At 43.1% G+C, this 19,422-nt stretch overlaps 1 protein-coding gene across 2 annotated transcripts in view; it reads right to left on the bottom strand.

The window, feature by feature from the left end:
- Positions 1-19,422, bottom strand: part of EPB41 (erythrocyte membrane protein band 4.1) — a 129,095-nt gene that overhangs the window by 94,325 nt on the left and 15,348 nt on the right. Inside the window, exon 2 of one of the 2 annotated variants that reach the window (XM_058195276.1) lies at positions 118-166. The exons of the other annotated variant lie outside the window; for it this stretch is intronic. The gene's annotated coding sequence lies outside the window, so the exon portion shown is untranslated. The remainder of the gene's footprint in view (positions 1-117; positions 167-19,422) is intronic. 2 annotated transcript variants of the gene reach the window in all.

The raw sequence follows: 19,422 nt of genomic DNA, 5'->3' as shown, positions 1-19,422 counted from the left end.
GTTCAGAGTTACAACAGCACTGAAAAAAATGACTTTTGACCATTTTTCACACTCACAACCGTTGCCGTATTCCCATGATCACGTGATTTACATTGAGATGCTTGACAACTGACTCACATTTATGACGGTTGCAATGTCCCAAGGTGATGTGATCTCCCTTTGCGACCTGTTGACAAGCAAAGTCCATCGGAAAACCAGATTCGCTTAACAACCGTGTGACTAATTGAAGAACTGCAGTGATTCACTTAACAAACATGGCGAGACAAATCATAAAATGGGGGCAAAACTCAACAAATTTCTCACCTAGCAACATCAATTTTGGGTCCAGTTGTGGTTGTAAGTTGAGGACTACCTGTATTACCTTGGTAAGAATTTTGCTGAGAAATTCTGTCCTTCCTAACTTTTGCAAAAAAAAAAGGGCAGAAAATGAAACCAAATGTAAAATTGGCATGCTAACTCATCCAGCTGTATAGCCATCTACACTTATGGGTACAGCCTATACAAGGCTGTAGCTACAAAGCTACATAGGGCCGCGGTGTGGCTCAGGCTGTAAGAAGCCTGTTATTAAAAAACACAGCTGCCTGCAATTACTGCAGGTTCTAGTCCCACCAGGTCCAAGGTTGACTCAGCCTTCCATCCTTTATAAGGTAGGTAAAATGAGGACCCAGATTGTTGGGGGGGCAATAAGTTGACTTTGTAAATATACAAATAGAATGAGACTATTGCCTTACACACTGTAAGCCGCCCTGAGTCTTCGTAGAAGGGCGGGATATAAATGTAAACAAAAAAAAATTAGCTAAATAAATAAAATAAAACAGCCACCCCAGCCACGCTAAGCTGCTGGCCTTTTCCACGTGGCTTTGTCTTCCATCACCACAGATCAATCGGGGTTCCAAATGAGCTCAGAGACAATCAACAACCCCATTGGTGATGCACCTGCTTCCTTATTGACTCGCTGTGTGTAGCAATCTGAGGCAAGGTAGGAGCCATTGGGATGAAGCCAATAGAAAGAACTCAGGAGGGCAAAACTGGGATGCGAGATAAAAGCAATGGTGGAGATCCAAAGAACTTCTGGCTCTTCTTGAGAATGGCTGGATCTACACCAGTGGTGGTTAGCTCCTGGTTCTGTCCGGTTCTATAGAACCGGTAGTAAAACCGGCGGGAGACTCTGCCCACCCATCCCGACGTCATCAAGGGGCAGAATCGCACGCACACTCTCCTGTTGCAAACCAGTAGTAAAGGTAGTAAGGGTAAGTAGAACCCACCCCTGATCTACACACTGTATCAAAACTCTAATGTGAGCTTATCATGTGGTGTACCATGATGGAGCCATTCACCTAGGACAGGGGCCAAATCCAGTCCATGAGGTGCTTAGATCTGGCCCGCGGGGCCGCCCTGGAAACAGCAAAGAACAGGCCCGTGGTGCCTCTGCCAACTAAAATGGAGTTCGTGAGGGCTGCACGTAGCTCTCCTGGGCTCTGTTTTCGCTGGCAGAGGGTTGCAGGAGGCTGTTGCAGCTGAAAACGGAGCTCGGGAGCCTGTTTTCGCTGGCAGAGCACTCGGGCCACCACAGGCACTCCCGACGCAAATGACATCAAGCTAGCCACACCCTTTGGCCACACCATGCCCTCCGAGGTCAAACACAACCCTGATGTGGCCCTCAATGAAATCGAGTTTGACACCTCTGACCTAGGACAACAAAGGCTTGACAACAATGCCGCTGAAGTCCAGCTAGATTAATCAATATTAGCAAAAGACATCTGAGAAGCCCAGGAGCATCCATTTGAACTCCAGTATAAAAGTGAAGCAGAATACAAATCTTTGCAATAACTAACTGCCATAGAAATATTTTGAAATTGATTGTATCCTACTTCCTGCAATTCTACCAAGTGACATTCCCCATTTTTAAAGGTAATTTCATTTCTTAGGTAGATTTCAAATCCTGAAGACGTTTGGTTGAAACATAGCTTATCTTGAAAACCTTTTGATCAAGGAACTGGAAACTGGAGAGACTGGAATATGTTTAGACTTGAGAGAAGATGACCAAAGGGTGATAACCACATTCATCAAAGTTCTGAAAGTTCTGAAAGGATGTCATACAGAACAGGGGTCTCCAACCTTGGCAACTTTAAGCTTGGAGGACTTCAACTCCCGAGAATTCCCCAGCAAGGAAAGCGGGGATGAAATGCTCCTGGTTCAGACTGGATCACCCGATCCAGTAGCGATGGCGGCGAGTGGTTCGGAGAATCGGTAGCAAAAATCCCTCCTCCCCCTATCCCCAGCTGAGCCGCGCGATTATCAGAGGTTTTTTTTTTTAAACTTTTAAAAGCATTTTTTCTTCAGCTGAAAAAATGCTTTTAAAAGTAAGGAAAAAAGCCTCTGATGATCACGCGGCTCAGCTAGGATCGTCAGAGCCTTTTAAAAGCATTTGTTCTACAACTTCTTTGGCCGAAGAGGTTGTAAAAAAAATGCTTTTAAAAGGCTCTGACGATCCCAGCTGAGTTGCCTGATCGTCAGAGGCTTTTTTTTCTTTTAAAGGCAAAAAAAAAATGCTTTTAAATGCTTTTAAAAGTTTAAAAAAAGAAGTTGGCCACGCCCACTCAGTCACATTAACACCCCCAAGCCACACCCACAGAACCAGTAGTAAAAAAAGTTTACATTTCACCACTGCAGCAAACGATGTCATACAGAACAGTGGTCTCCAATCTTGGCAACTTTAAGCCTGGAGGACTTCAACTCCCAGAATTCCCCAGCCAGCAAAGACCCGTTTCCGTCCTTCCCAAACTTCCGGTAGGGTTGTTTTTCACCCTCCCCGAACCTCCGTGCGTGCCCTGCAGTTACCTGCATCCAAAACGGGCTGTGTGGGGACTCCTGGGAGGGGCGCAGGGGGTGGGGTGGGTGAGGCAGCCAGGAGTGGGATTTGGAAATTCTCTGAGCTGCACAGAATCTTAGCTAGAGGTTCTCCTGAACCCCTGCAGCCCACCCCTGGCTGGAAGAGAGGACCATGGGACAGTTGACGGTGGAGGACACATAGATCTGCTTGGGCTATCTTGCCCCCAGGGAAGTTTCTCTGCTGCTTTGCTTGAAGCCCCCTTTTTTCGCTTGAAGGGGTTACTGAAAGCCAGTCTCCGTGGCTAGCTGAGATCCGGCTCAGCGGCTCTTTCAAAACCAAACAACAAACTGTCCTCCTGTGACCCGGGATGTTATCTGGAGAGACAGTGAATAAACAAGGCCTCTTGACATTCACCTTCTGGAAGAAATCCCTCGAGCTTTCTGGCCTCCTCCATTCCAGGCGGGGTGGGGAGGGGGGCGCAGATGGTGCCAGAGATTAGACTATCCTGGGAATTAAACATGGCTGCACAAATGAATTTCCTCCTTCAACCCACTGGGGGGATAGCCAGGTGCCCCTGGAAGTTGGGGAAGGGAAGGGATCATGACAAATGGCTTATCTCTGGCCTCCCACTAAGCATCAATGAATAAAGCGGGGCAGACAATAGGGGTCCAGGAGTAAGAAAAGAAAAGAAAAACAAAACCCAAGCCTGGATCTGGACGGGCCGGTGGCCCAATGCGAATGGCTATGCTGGCCAGCCGCAGTTCCTGGTCTTTCGACAATTTTAGTGTTAGTTACCCAAGCACAATGGGCTTTGGGACAGCAGCATCCTCGCCACCGAAGTTACTGTAAACAAAAGCCTTGCAGCTGGGGACACGTCCTGCTGCGGGGCAAAATAATGGGTGGATATTATCATGCTGAAAAGACCCAAACCTGAGGGGTGGGGGCTGGAGGGAGGGTGGGGGGGGGAGAGAGAAAGGAAGAAAGGAAGGCAATCATGCGCACGGCAGTGTCCACAAAGGCCGAGCCTGGACAATGAAAGGGATAAGAAAATTATGCTCCGTTTGCATCCAGGTCCCTTCTGGTGTAAAATGAGACATGGCACCATTTGGGATATTAATTACTTAAGGTCCCAGCGGGCACGGATCAAAACAGAAAACATAGGACCAAACACACACACACATACACACGCCCTACACACAAAGGTGCAGATGGCTGTCACTCCAAGCACGCTTGCTCAGATGGTACAACGTGGAGAAGGGGTTACTTTCTGAAGAAGAGAAAGATGGCATTGCTCCTGAAATCTGGGGCTCCTAGCTGGGCATCTCAAACCGAGTTAACGGAGAAGTCACCTTCCCTGTTAACAAAAATAAGCTTCCTACATTCCTTCTTATAACAGCCCTTTATCCAAAGGCTAAAATCACAGGACTTAATTAAGAAATGTTTTGCTTAACCATGTTTCCTAAATAAAAGCATAAAGCAGCAGAAGGTACTTTTGCATACCATATCAAGCCCAGAGATCCAAAGTTTACAAATGACAAGGACATGCTAAATCCAAACAAAAGAATTTGATGCAAGGAATCACCCAGACTAAAGACTTCCTTGGTTTCTATTCAAGAGTACTTTCCCAACTAATACATAAATGTGAGTGCGTACGAGGGTGGGCGGGCCACCCGTGATTTCCGCAACCGGTTCGGGCGAACCATTCCGAACCAGTGAATACCAGTTCTGTTTCTATTTTTAGGGGGAAATATTATCCGCCAGTGATAGAGCTTCTTCTCTGCATTTGGGTTCAATCTCTTACCTTTCTAGGTAGGGCTGAGAAAACACCTTCTTGAAACCTGGAAGAATTTGCTACTAATTTATAGAGGTGGTCCTTGACCTAACTCTGTGATGGGGACCAAAATTTCTGTTGCTAAGCAAGACAGTTGTTAAATGAGCCATGCCTGAATTTATTACCATTTTTTGGGGCCATTATTAAGCAAACCACTGCAGTTGATGAAATGAATCATGAGGTCATTAAGTGAATCTGGGCTTCCCACGCTGACGTTGCGTGTTGGAAGCCAGCTGGAAAAGGCGCAAACGTTGATCACGTGACCCTGGGATGCTGCAACTGCCATAAATGCAGGTAGTCCTTGACTTACAACAGTTCATTTAGCGACCGTTCAATGTTAACAAGGGCGCTGGAAAAAATTGACTTTATGACTATTTTTCACAGTTACGACTTTTGCAACTGCTCCAGGGTCATGTGATCAAAATCCAGAGGCCTAGCAAGTGGCATATATTTATGACTGTTGCAGTGTCCCAGGATTGCATGATCCCATTTTGTGACCTTCCAACGAGCAAAGTCAGTGGGGGAGCCAGATTCCCTTCACAAACCGGGTTACTAACATATCAACTGCCGTGATTCACTTAACAACTCTGGCAAAAAAAGGTTGTAAAATGGGACGAGATTCACTTGACAAATGTCTCACTTAGCAACAGAAATTTTGGGCTCCATTGTGGTTGTAAGACGAGGACTATCTGTACATGCCAGTTGCCGAAAACCTGAATGCTGATCATAATAATAATAATAATAATAATTTAATTTTTATACCGCCCTTCTCCCGAAGGACTCAGGGCGGTGAACAGGCAGATAAAATAATGCAATATATTACAATAAAAACACTCTTTAAAAAACTTATTCAATGGCCTAAAATTTAAAATACAATACAAAATATAAAATAAACCCCAATAAAATCCATATTTAAAAAACCCCATTTAAGCCAGTCCTGCTCGAAAGAATAGATACGTCTTCAGCTCGCGGCGAAAGGTCCGGAGGTCAGGAAGTTGTCGAAGTCCTGGGGGAAGCTCATTCCAGAGGGTAGGTGCCCCCACAGAGAAGGCTCTCCCCCTGGGGGTCGCCAGCCTACACTGTTTGGCTGACGGCACCCTGAGAAGACCCTCTCTATGGGAGCGTACCGGCCGGTGGGAGGCATGTGGTGGCAGAAGACGGTCCCGAAGATATCCCGGTCCTATGCCATGGAGCGCTTTAAAGGTGGTAACCAGCACCTTGAAGTGCTGTGACTGGAAGTTGGGGTGGTAAAGGTGGTAACCAGCACCTTGAAGTGCTGTGATCATGTGACTGTGAGGAAGCTGCAACCATCGTAAATGTGAGGACTGGTCATAAGTCCATTCTTTCAGTACCTTTGTAACTTCTGTCGCTGAATGAATGCTGATAAGTGAAGGACTAGCTGTATTATACCTTATACAGGTAATCCTGGAATCACTTGTTTAGGGACCTCCAAAGTTACAACGGCACTGAAAAAGGTGATTTATGACTGCTTTTCACACTTATGACTGTTATACAGCCGCGATGGCACAGTGGTTAGAATGCAGTACTGCAGGCTACTTCTGCTGACTGCAGGCTGCCTGCAGTCGGCAGTTTTGAGTCTCACCAGGCTCAGCATTGACTCAGCTTTCCATCCTTTAGAGGTGGGTAAAATGAGGACCCAGATTTTTGGGGGGCAATAGGCTGACTCTGTAAAACCCCTCAGAGAGGGCTGTAAAGCACTGTGAAGCGGTATATAAGTCTCAGTGCTATTGCTATGGCATTCCCATGGTCATGTGATCACAATTCGGGCACTTGGCAATTAGCCTGTATTTATGGCAGCTGCACTCTCCTGGGGTGCTGTGATTTTGTAACCTTCCCAGCTGGCTTCCAACTAGAAAATTCAACGGGAGAAGCCAGATTTGCTTAATGACCACACAACTCACTTAACAACTGCCATTTTGCATAACAATGGTGTAAAAAAGGTCATAAAATGGAGCAAAAGAACTGCCTTGCTTAGCAATGGAGATTCAGATCTCAACTGTTGACTGAAACTCCAGGGACTACCTGCCACTACACATTGCACATTATGGTTTTCTACAGGCTTGGTAACTTAGTGGCCTCCAGATGCTTTGAATCAGAATCAGAATAGAGCTGGAAGGGACCTTGGAGATCTTCTAGTCCAACCCCCTTCTCAAGCAGGAGACCCTGAACCATTTCAGACAAGTGACTGTCCAGTCTCTTCTTAAAAACTTCCAGTGATGAAGCACCCACAACTTCTGGAGGCAAGATGTTCCGCTGGTTAATTGTCCTCACTGTCAGGAAGTTTCTCCTTAATTCTGGGTTGCTTCTCTCCTTGATTAGTTTGCATCCATTGTTTCTTTTCTCTTGCCTTCTGGTGCTTTGGAAAATAAATTGACACACACACCCCTCCTCTATTTGGATGTCCACACTATCTGGATAAAGCTGGCTAATTTAGGCTGGGGATAATACTGAGCCTGTTTGAGGTCCGTAAATTTAGAGTCAGCATAACTCTGTCTTACACATTGGAAAAAAGAATCTAAACACTAAATACAAACTCGATGGACATTACCTTACAGATGACCCCCACCCTGTCAAAGACCTTGGAGTTTTCATATCCAATGATCTAAGTGCCAAAGCCCACTGCAACTATATCACAAAAAAGGCTTTAAGAGTTGTAAACCTAACCTTATGTAGCTTCTTCTCCAGAAACACTACACTACTAACCAGAGCTTATAAAACATTTGCTAGACCAATTCTTGAATACAGCTCGCCTGTCTGGAACCCATACCACATTTCAGACATCAATACAATTGAACGTGTCCAGAAATATTTTACAAGAAGAGTTCTCCACTCCTCTGAATACAACAAAATACCTTATGCCACCAGACTTGAAATCTTGGGTTTAGAAAACTTAGAACTCCGCCGCCTTCGACAGGACCTGTGTTTAACTCATAGAATCATCTATTGAAATGTCCTTCCTGTTGAAGACTACTTCAGCTTCAATCACAACAATACAAGAGCAAACAATAGATTTAAACTTAATGTTAACCGCTCCAATCTTGATTGCAGAAAATATGACTTCAGTAATAGAATTGTTAATGCCTGGAATGCACTACCTGACTCTGTGGTCTCTTCCCAAAATCCCCCAAAGCTTCAACCAAAAACTATCTACTATTGACCTCACCCCATTCCTAAGAGGTCTGTAAGGGGCGTGCATAAGAGCACAAGCGTGCCTACGGTTCCTGTCCTATTGTTTCCTTTCGCTATATCGAATTAATATAGTTATTACATACTTATGCTTATATATATGCTTATATATTATATAGTTACTTTCATGCTTATGCTTATATATACTGTTGTGACAAAATAAATAAATGAAATAAATAAAATAAATAAATAAAAACATCCCTTGCAAATATTCATTAAAGCTGGCTTGGGAGCAAGGACACCAGTGACATTGCTGGCATGCTGCAGGTAACTGATAGCCCATCCCTACTAGATAGAGAGGCTGAAAATAGACAAGGTGCATTTCAGCTGTCGGTTCTCATTGGAAACTCCCAGCTACACTTTCAAAGAGTTCAGGGCCTCCCTGGAAAATGGCTCAAAGGCCACAGAGCCACCGGTATGACAGGATTTCTTGGCTGGCTTCAGGAGCATCTACAGCAGTGGTCTCCAACCTTGGTCCCTTTAAGACTTGTGGACTTCAACTCGCAGAATTCCTGAGCCAGCCAGGGTGCATATTTATTGAGAAATCACTGCAGCTGAATCCTAGGTACCTTTTTTTTTTTTGGCCTCTGGGTTGGGGTGAAATGCTCCAGTTCAGACCGGATCGGTCGATCCGGTAGCGATGGCAGCAAGTTGTTTGGAGAACCGGTAGCAAAAATCCCTTCCCACCCCGCCCATTCCCACCCAATCACCCGGTTGCCGGCTTGCCGCTTCTTTCCAGCTCGCTCCCTTTTCCCACCCGAAATAGGTTGTAGGAATAGGTTGTAAAAAATGTTTTTAAAAGGTAAAAAAAGGCTCTGACGATCACAGCTGAGCCACGCGATCGTCAGAGCCTTTTTTTTTTAACTTTTAAAAGCATTTTTTTTACAACCTCTTCGGCCGAATAGGTTGTAAAAAAAATGTTTTTAAAAGTAAAAAAAAAGATTGCGTGCCACAGCTGAGCACACACAGCCCCGCGCGCTGTTCTGCTTTACCCCATGCCTCCTTTTGGCGTGCACTGCACGTGCGCACCTCGCATTTGGTGCATGGTGCGCACTGGGCATGCCTGTGCACAGCGCACATGTGCAGCCAGCGAACTGGTAATAAACCGGTTCAGATTTCACCACTGCTCTGTGTGCCCCTTCCCTTCTCCTTGCTTTCTTGAGAGGGGTACCAGACTCTTTAAGAGACAGCACAGTTGCTCAACCTGCATCAGATCCCACGAGGAAGTAACCCTGGCTCTCCAGGATGTTGCAATCACAATGACCTTGGATCATCTTATAGCATTGTTTGTTCTGCCCGATGGTGGCCCTCCAGGGTTTTTTCTATTATCCGCTACCTGATCCTTTTAGCTGTTGGTGACAGGGATTAGCTGTGGGATCTTACACATGTAAACCATGTGCGGCACGCTCTTCCACAGAGCTTCAGCACTTCCTTCGCTTTATTTTATGTATTTATAAGAGCCGTGGTGGCGCAGTGGTTGGAATGCAGTATTGCAGCCTAATTCTGCTGACTGTCAGCAGTTCGATTCTGACCGGCTTAAGGTTGACTCAGCCTTCCATCCTTCTGAGGTCAGTAAAAGGAGGACCCAGATTGTTGGGGGAAATAGGCTGACTCTGTAAACCGCTTAGAGAGGGCTGAAAGGCACTGTTTGAAGCGGTATACAAGTCGAAATGCTATGGCTAGTTATTTGTACCAGCGTATTTCAGTCAAGAGCTGCATAAAAGCAAGTCCTCCCAGCTTGCTTTCCACTCCCTCAGCCTCTTCGCTCCCCATTCATAACCTAGCCTGCAAAAACAACTCATCCGTAGGCAGTCCTCAACTTACAACCTCAATCGGAGCCAGAATTTTCACTGCTGAGCAAGGTAGTTGTTAGATGAGTCACGCCTGACCTTTATGACACGTTTTGCCACAGATGTTAAGCAAGTCACTGCAGAGTTTAAGTAAATCATGAGGTCATTAAACAAATCTGACTTTCCCCACTGACTCTGCTTGTTCGAAGTTACAACGGCAGTGGAAGAAAAGCGACCTATGACCAGTTTTCACACTTATGACCATTGCAGCATCCTCAAGGATCCAAAATGTGGCCGTTTGAAATTGGCACGTAATTACAGTGGTTGCAGGATCCTGGGATCACCATCTGCAACCTTCCCAGATGATTTCAAAATCAATGAGGGAAACCAGATTCACTTAACAACCACATGGTTCACTTAACAGCTGCCCGGATTTGCTTAACTTTTGTTGCACAAAAGGTCATAAAATGGGGCATAATTCATCCAACAACTATCTTGTTTAGCAACAGAAATTTGAGGCTCCAGTGTGGTTGTAAATCAAGGACTGCCTGTGTTGTGTGAACCAGACCTGTATGAGAAAGAACGAATTTTTTTTTTGGCCTTTACTGGCGGATATGATGGTGATGTCTTTATATTGACAAGGCAGCAATTGATGAGACAGGATTTTTTGGCCGGCTTCAACTAGGAATTGAACATTTCCAAAATCATTGTTGAGCTTAGGGTTAGTTGTAAGTTACACATTGTATGTTTGAATGTTGGTAATATTCCTTTTCACTCCAGAATGAGTAGTTAATAATTGGCAAGTCCTGATCTCTAGCCACACAGCCTGATTTGAAAAATAAACTGCTCAGATCAGGGGTGCTATTCAGCAGGTTCTGACCAGTTTTGGAGAACCGGTAGCGGAAATTTTGAGTAGTTCGGAGAACTGGTAAATACCACCTCTGACTGGCCCCGCCCCCATCTGCCTCCCGAGTCCCAGCTGATTGGGAGGAAATGGAGATTTTGCAGTATCTTCCTCTGCCACACCCACCAAGCCACACCACTCCCAAGCCATGCCACACCCACCAAGCCACGCTCACAGAACCAATAGTAAAAAAAAACTGAATTCCACCACTGGCTCAGATCAGGAACGAAGAGACTTTCCTTCATTTCTAGAAGTAAAAACTATTTTATCAGCAACAAACTCCATTTTCTGATAGGTATCCATCTCTTCTCATTTCAACCCTTTCGATGATTATTATATTCATCCCTTCTTTGATTATATTTTATGATTATTATATCCCAAACACCAGTTACAATATATTCAAACTTTGAGACATGGGCGTCCAATCTTTTGGCTTTCCTGGGCCTCATGAAGTGAAAAGAAATTGTCCAGGGCTGCATATAAAATATATAATATAGTTAATGTATATTGGCCTCTGGTGGCTCAGACTGCTAAGACAGTCTGTTATTAACACAGCTGCTTGCGATTACTGCAAGTTCAAGTCCCACCAGGCCCAAGGTTGACTCAGCCTTCCATCCTTTATAAGGTAGGTAAAATGAGGACCCAGATTGTTGGGGGCAATAAGTTGACTTTGTATATAATATACAAATGGATGAAGACTATTGCTAACATAGTGTAAGCCGCCCTGAGTCTTCGGAGAAGGGCGGGATATAAATGAAAAAAAAAATGTATATAATAAACTTCCTGTACTTTTTTTTACAATCTTGTGGGGGGGGTGCATTACAGGCAGTCCTCCACTTACGACCACAATTGAGCCCAAAATTTTGGTTGCTAAGTGAGATATTTGTGAGTTTTGCCCCATTTTAGGGCTCACTGCAGTTGTGAAGTTAGTAACGTGATTATTAAATGAATCTGGCTTCCCCCATTACTTTGCTTGTCAGAAGGTCACCAAAAGGTAATTACATGATCTAGGACACTGCAACTGTCATAAATACGAGTCAGTCGCCAATTTTGATCACGTGGGGATGTTGCAATGGACATAAGTGTGAAAAACAGTCATAAGTCATTGTCACTATGAACTGTTGTAAGTTTAGGACTACCTGTGCTAGCTGTCCAGGAACGCAAGCTGAAAAATTGCATTTGCTGACATTTTGGTCCACTTGTCCACTATTTCACCCCCAGAAAATTCCCAATCATTTATTTATTTATTTTATTTTGTCACAACAATATATGTAGGTATCATACAAAAAGATTATATAGTAAATAAACACATATATGGGTAAATATAAGGAGGTATAAGCATATATATAGGAAGAAGAAAAGAAAAACAATAGCACAGGAACGGTAGGCACGTTTGTGCGCTTATGCACGCCCCTTATGGTCCTCTTAGGAATGGGGTGAGGTCAATAGTAGAAAGTTTTTGGATAAAACTTTTAGGATTATGGGAAGAGACCACAGAGTCAGGTAAAGTATTCCAAGCACTGATGATTCTGTTACAGAAGTCGTATTTTCTGCAATCTAGATTAAAGCGGTTAACATTAAGTTTAAATCTATTGGTTGCTCTTGTATTATTGCAATTAAAGCTGAAGTAGTCTTTAACAGGAAGGACATTACAATAGATGATTCTGTGAGTTAAGCTTAGGTCTTGTCGAAGGCAAGACCTCATCATCCTTGGCTACCTCATAAATTATAAAGTATTATCACACAGCCTGTTATTTCATGCTGTTCAGTGTCTTCTCACATGCAGTTCTGTCCCAGCAGGGACATGTGTAATAGAGTCCAATTTTGAAAACCCAAATTTTGGCATTGTTTCTGAAAAGGAAAGATGTAGGCAAGCACCGGATTCACTGGAGAAGAGCCGAATGCTGGGAAAGATTGAGGGCAAAAGAAGAAGGGGACGACAGAGAAGGAGGTGGCTGGATGGAATCACTGAAGTCGTCAGCGTGAGCTTAAATGGACTCTAGACAGAGGATGGTAGAGGACAGGAAGGCCTGGAGGAACGTTGTCCATGGGGTTACGATGGGTCGAACACAATTTCGCAACTAACAACAACAAAAAGGCAAGCAAATTGATCAATGTACTTGTAGGGTAATTTCCTTAGAATGGAAAGGCAATTAGTGAGATTTCTGGGTTGGGGAAACAAGGGTGACTGTGAAGATGACACAAAAGAGAGTTTTAAGAGAATTCTGAAGACTTTTCAGCTTGGAAAAAGCCTATTTAAACACATGATCAGCATCGTATCATGCGGCATCTTCAAACAGAGAGGGATTCGCAAACGTGGGTTTTTTTTAACAACCTGATAAAGATCGCACAAACAAGGCAGAGATGCTGATATACAAATTCTCACAATGGAAGCATGGATTGTGAAGTGACTGGCTGAGATGGCGAAATCGACTGCTTTGATTAAAGATAATAATTTGACTGTTTTTCTTTGTACGTGAAAAAACATGTTTGGACTTTGGGCTTGATAAAGATAAAAATTTTACTTTGTGATCTGATGATCAGATAAGTTTTAATTACAGAAATGTGTGTTGATGGAGCTTAATAGATACACCTTTTATTTTAAGCTTTTATGTGTCTGTTTAAATTTAAAGTAGAGGTTGGTTTATTTATAGATAATTGATTATTAAAATATTTGGTAATATGTGTATTTGTGGAATTGTTAGTATGATGCATTTACTGATTATATGTTTTATTTAGAGTAAGAGACTATAATATATATTGTTATTATTTGACTGTTGGGTATGTGTATCTCATATTTTTAGTTTTGTGCCTTCCTTTTTGTTTTGTTTTGTTTTATTTTTTAACTGTATCCCTATTAAAGAGAATTGGAAGTATTTTTTTCCCCATATTATTTTTGGTGGGAGGGTTGAAGGTCACTTTTTAAGATTTTCCTGTTGTCTCCATCCGCCTTTTCCTTGTGTGTTGTGCTGTCATTTTATATTTTAACTTTTTTATTTTTGAAACTTAACTAAACTTCTTTAAACATAAGTAAGGGATACTGTCAAAACTTATTCCAGGCCTTGCTCTCTTATTTTGTTTGGGCAAGCCATCTAGGGAGAGCTGAGGCAGCGCGAAACTGAGAGTCTCTTCTATAGAATAGAATAGAATTTTTATTGGCCAAGTGTGATTGGACACACAAGGAATTTGTCTTGGTGCATATGCTCTCAGTGTACATAAAAGAAAAGATACAAGATACAACACTTACAACACTTAATGATAGCTATAGGGTAGAAATTTAACACTTAATGACAGTCAAGGCTACAAATCAGTATCATTATAAATCGTAAGGATACAAGCAACAAAGTTACAGTCATAAGTGGAAAGAGATTGGTGATGGGAACGATGAAAAGATTAATAGTAGTGCAGATTTAGTAAATAGTTTGACAGTGTTGAGGGAATTATTTGTTTAGCAGCGTGATGGCGTTCGGGGGAAAAACTGTTCTCGTGTCTAGTTGTTCTTAGAGAACTCCTCATCTGAAATATTGTTTATATATTTTTCTCATTAAATAAGGATGAGAAAGCTTATAATTATTTGTAGACCCGTTATGGAGGAGAATTTATCAGGTTTTTTTTTTAAATTTTCTTTCCACCATTCAGCCCTAGTGGATTTTTTTTTTGTATGTTCAATGTTAGACTTACAGTTCATTTAGTGACCATTCAAAGTTACAAAAGCACTGAAAAAAGTGATTTTTTTCACGCTTACAACCTCTGCAACTTCACCATGGCCACATGGTGAAAATTCAGATGCTGGGCAACTGACTCATACTTATGACCGTTGGAGTGTCCTGGGGTCATGCGATCCCCTTTTGTATTTTCTGACAAGCAAAGTCCATGGGGAAGCCGGATTCACTTAACATCCATGTTGCTAACAGCTGTTGTGATTCACTTAACAACGGTGGCAAGAAAGGTCATAAAATGCAGCAAAATTCACTTAACAAATGTCTCACTTAGCAGCAGAAATTTTGGGCTCCATTGTGGTCAAGGATTACCTGTATTTGATATTTGGGTCATTCCCCCCCCCTTTTTTTTGTAAACTTTTGCTGTTGTTATTACTGCTGGATGTAGGTTTTCCTGTTTTTTTCTGTTTTGCATTTTATTCTTGTTGATAAAACATAATACATATATATTTTTAAAAAGTCACTGGGAACAGAGGTCTGCTTATTTGTTCTCCCGTCCCGTCCCAGCCCCATTCAGCCCTTACTGCTATTCATTCATCATTTTGGCAGTAGCAGCATCTTAAAGAGCATCATGTCCTGCACTAAAAAGGGCCAAAGCTACTATGGCCTGGCTTGGGACATCACCCAAGCCACAGCGTAGGAAGCAACCTTCCTATTTAGGCTCGCTTCTCTCCCGTTTCCGAGGGGATCCCCAAACTGATGCCCACTTGCCTTCCGGAAGCATCGAGCGGCCGCTCGCTTGCAAGTTAGCAGACTTGCACGCAGTGGGGATAATCTCTCTTCTCCCCATCAACACGTGTACTTGACACAACATCAGCCGCAGCAAGTCACATTACAGCACAACGTGGGCGGGAGGTGGGGCATATAAGTGGGTCACATTCCACCCGTTGCTTGCGTCGTCGTCGATGTCTAAGAGGCTGCAAATTAACCGAGCTTCTGCTGGAGAGCAATTCTTGATTAGAGGATTACTATTTAGGGTGACAAATGCATCCAGACCTCTGGCCACAGAGAGAGTACTAACCACAACACCAGCTCCACCTATTGGAATGATACAACTAGAGGTAATAATAATAATAATCACCACAAATCTCTGTATTAGAGGGCTTTTTACAAGGAACGTTTAATATTACTGGCGATCTTCAGCTTACAACCGTTTGGGTTACTTTTTTCTTCTCCACCACATGGGGAACCCCCCCCCCCAAAAAAAAGACCAGGTTGCTTTTATGATCCACAGGGAGCGGCTATGCTTGGGATCAAGCCCCAAAGCATTTATTTCAAATAGAATAGCCAAGTGTGATTGGAGGAAATTTGTCTTTGGTGTAATGCTCTCAGTGTACATAAGGAGAATAAAATACATTCATCAAAAATACAAAAGATACCACACTTAGTGATAGTCAGGATCACTAATAAGCTATCATATCATATTAGGAAACAAATAAAAACAGTATAAATTGAAAGATACAAGCAATGTGGTTATAGTAATAAGTGGGAAGAGAGAGACACTAGGAAGGAAAAGAATAATAGTAATAAAGTATTAATAAATTATTTGACAGTGTTAAGCAAAGTGATGGCATTCGGGGAAAAACTGTCCTTGTTTCTAGTTGTTCTGGTGTGCAGTGCTCTTTAGCCTCGCTTTGAGGGCAGAGTTGAAACAATTTATGTCCAAGATGTGAGGGGTCTGTCGATATTTTCACAGCCCTCTTTTTGACTCGTGCAGTATACAGGTCCTCAATGGAAGGCAGGTTTGAAATCAATTTCAAAGCAGACACATTCCTATTGCATCATAGTTCTCCCAAATATAAGGCCCATCTTATCTTCCACTGCATCATCACCCTGGTGCCCTTCGACCCTTTAAAGGCAAGTGAAACAGCGCTACAATTTGCTTTCTCTGGCCCAAGTAATGGTCCTGAGTCTGACCTATTTCGGTAGCTTCCATTGATTTCCCTCCCCATAAATCATACAGATGGGCTTTTTCTGCAGCAAACCAAACGGCCTGAAAAGTTAATATTCTAAAGTGCTCAGGGCTGCTTCTGGAGCCTAGCAATCCCTCCCCCACCCCTTAATGTACTTCCCTCCCGCCCCCGCACCCCCCCCCCGCCCCTGCGCTTCCATCTGATCTGGCTGCAGCCTGATCAATATACGGTTCCATTATCCCCCTTATCAAGCCATTCCAGTCTCCCCTGAACCAGGGAAAATACTTCCTTTCTGAAGCCAGGGGAGGCTTTCAAAGGTCAGCCAGTGTTTCCGCTGTATCGGCCAGATCAAAGCAAGGTCTTTCCAAAGGTTAAGAATAGGTATCATGTTCAGAGGGGGTCTGTGGGCATTCCTGAGAACTCCCATCCAGGCACAGAATGAAACATGATTGGGGGGACGGGAAACACACCACCCAGCAGGAATGACGTGAGAAATGTCAACATCACAATCAATACTTATCAGAAGGATAAGTTCCCTCTAGCCTCCTGGGTTTTCTCCCCTAATATTTTTTTTTAAAAGGAAACAGGTTTTTAAAAAAAAAAAAAATGATTCTTTTTTTGTTTTATTACATAGCACCATGTCCCACAGTTAGAAGTTTAGTTATCTTTTTGGTCAAGCTGTCCCAAAGGTGCTTTTTCAAGAGGAAACTGGACTTTCTGGTTTTTCTTTGAAGACGTTTCGCTTCTCATCCAAGAAGTTTCTTCAGCTTTGACTGGATGATGACTGAATTCTTCCATTCCCCACCATGGATTCTTGGATGAGAAGTGAAACATCTTCAAAGAAAAGCCAGAAAATCCAGTTTCCTCTTGAAAAAGCACCTTCGGGACAACCATGACCTGGATGACTGAAAATCTCCATAGACTTTTGGTCAAGATGTCTTCTGCCTAATTTGGGAATCTACTTATAGGTAGTCCTCGACTTACGACTGAGAGCTGGAGAAGAGAATGACCTGGATTCAAAGTTTCAATGGTTTGGTCCCAATGGTGAAATCCAAATTTTTTTACTACCGGTTCTGTGGGCGTGGCTTGGTGGGTGTGGCTTGGTGGGCGTGGCAGGGGAAGGGTACTGCAAAATCTCCATTCCCACCCCACTCCAGGAGAAAGATACTACAAAATCCCAATTCCCTCCCCACTCCTAAGGGAAGGCTATTGCAAAATCTCCATTCCCACCCCACTCTGGGGCCAGCCAGAGGTGGTATTTGCCAGTTCTCCGAACTACTCAAAATTTCTGCTACCGGTTCTCTGAACTGCTCAAAATTTCCACTACCGGTTTTCCGAACAACTCAAAAGTTCCGCTACTGGTTCTCCAGAATCTGTCGGAACCTGCTGGATTTCACCCCGTTTGGTCCTCTTTATAATCATGTGACTGGGAACCTGGCAACAGAGCTGCATTTATGGCTGATGGCAGTGCCCCACCGTTACATCAGCACATTTGGTGATGGTTTTGCCGAAAACCCAGCAGTCTCAGTTTTTGACAAAAACGCGCCCTTAGTGAATCATTGGTTCGTTTAAATGATTGCAGCACCCATTTTACAACTGCTACATTCAATTAACAAACACCACAAAAAAAAAAGGTCATAAAATCGGATCGGTCACCTGGCTGACCTGTTTTATGATAATTACAACACACAACCATAATGGCAGGCTCTGTTATGGTTATATGTCGAGGACTACCTGTATAACGAAGGCTGTCAAGTTTCTAAACGTAGCTATAGCTTGCAGACGTTCGTTGATAACCCTGTTCTCATTTGTTCAATTGTTTCCAGTTTGGTTTTTCAGTGTTTAAAATTTTGTACCTGTGTTTCATTGATTGGGTACTTTAAATCAAGAAAAATGAAAGGTAGCGCTATTTATACACCGGTGTTTTACAGAATCGACAGAAAAGCCATCCCAAAGCAAGGTGCGCAATGTAAGGATCCAATTCTGCTTCTGTGCTCCTTAAAAGCCTCAAGTAAGCACTGATCAAGTATACACTGTAAGCCGCCCTGAGTCTTCGGAGAAGGGCGGGGTATAAATGTAAAAAAAAAAAAAAAAAAAAAAGTGCCCCTGCAAAAGTTTGCTACCAAATATTTGTTGTTAGACAAGAAGAGTATTAATTAGATGATTTGGGGGCAATCATACCAACTACGTTTAAATTTTATGTAAATGTCAAGGCAAGTTAATTAAATTTCACTTTCATTCGGTTGGGTTGTGTTTTGCTTCCTCGTGTGCTATGAAGACATATTTTCTGACCCCAGAAAAGCAATCCTGCTGTGTGCAAAATGGGGATCTTGAAGGGTTGCTGAAAGCGCATGCATGTACACAAAGAGATAGTATTTCTGTTTGAACTCTCTTGCTCTAATCCCAAATCAGGGGCAGCCAGCAGTAAATTATGATTGTTTCAGGCCTACTTAGCCAATTTGAATGGGAAATTGCTTCGAAGGAGAGGATTTAGTGGCATTTGATTCATGGACAATGGTTTTAGTTATGTAATAAGAAGCAAGGAGGGATTTCTGTTAAGTGGGAACAAGGAATAAAACTGCTAGTAGCTAGAAGCCCACTAACAGATTTACCGTAACAAAAATCAGTTACTTGCACTGATCAGGTACTTGCACTGATCAGGTAGTCCTCAATTTACGACCTGCTGCTAAGCTAAACACGTGTTAATGAGTTTTGCCCCCTTTTATGATCTTTCTTTCCACAGTTGTTAAGTGAATCACTGCAGCCGTTAAGTTAGCAACATGGTTGTTAAATGAACCTGGCTTTCCCGTTGACTTTGTCAGAAGGTTGCAAAAGGGGAATCACGTGACCCCGGGACACTGCAGCCGTCATAAATATGAGACAGCTGCCAAGTGTCTGAATTTTGATCGCACGACTATGGAGATGTTGCAATGGTCATAAGCGTGAAAAGCGGCCATAAGTCACTTTTTTCAGTGCCGTTGCAACTCTGAGTGGTCACTAAATGAACTGTTGAATTATCTGTGATGCCCACAATGCTGCAATCAAAGCATTGCCTGGATGGAAGCCAAGCTTCAACTGCATTGCCCAAGGTGCCATTTTGCGTTTTTATTTTTTTTTTTACTATACCCTGAAGACATTTCCATTCTTCCTTCCTCCATTAGCTTTAAGAGTTCAATGTTTTGGGAAAAACTGAAATTATCCCCTACACACGACTCATCCACTGCT

Source organism: Ahaetulla prasina, chromosome 10, assembly GCF_028640845.1.
Source record: "Ahaetulla prasina isolate Xishuangbanna chromosome 10, ASM2864084v1, whole genome shotgun sequence".
In the NCBI taxonomy this organism is placed as follows: domain Eukaryota; kingdom Metazoa; phylum Chordata; class Lepidosauria; order Squamata; family Colubridae; genus Ahaetulla; species Ahaetulla prasina.
This window is presented reverse-complemented; position numbering and strand designations above follow the sequence as displayed.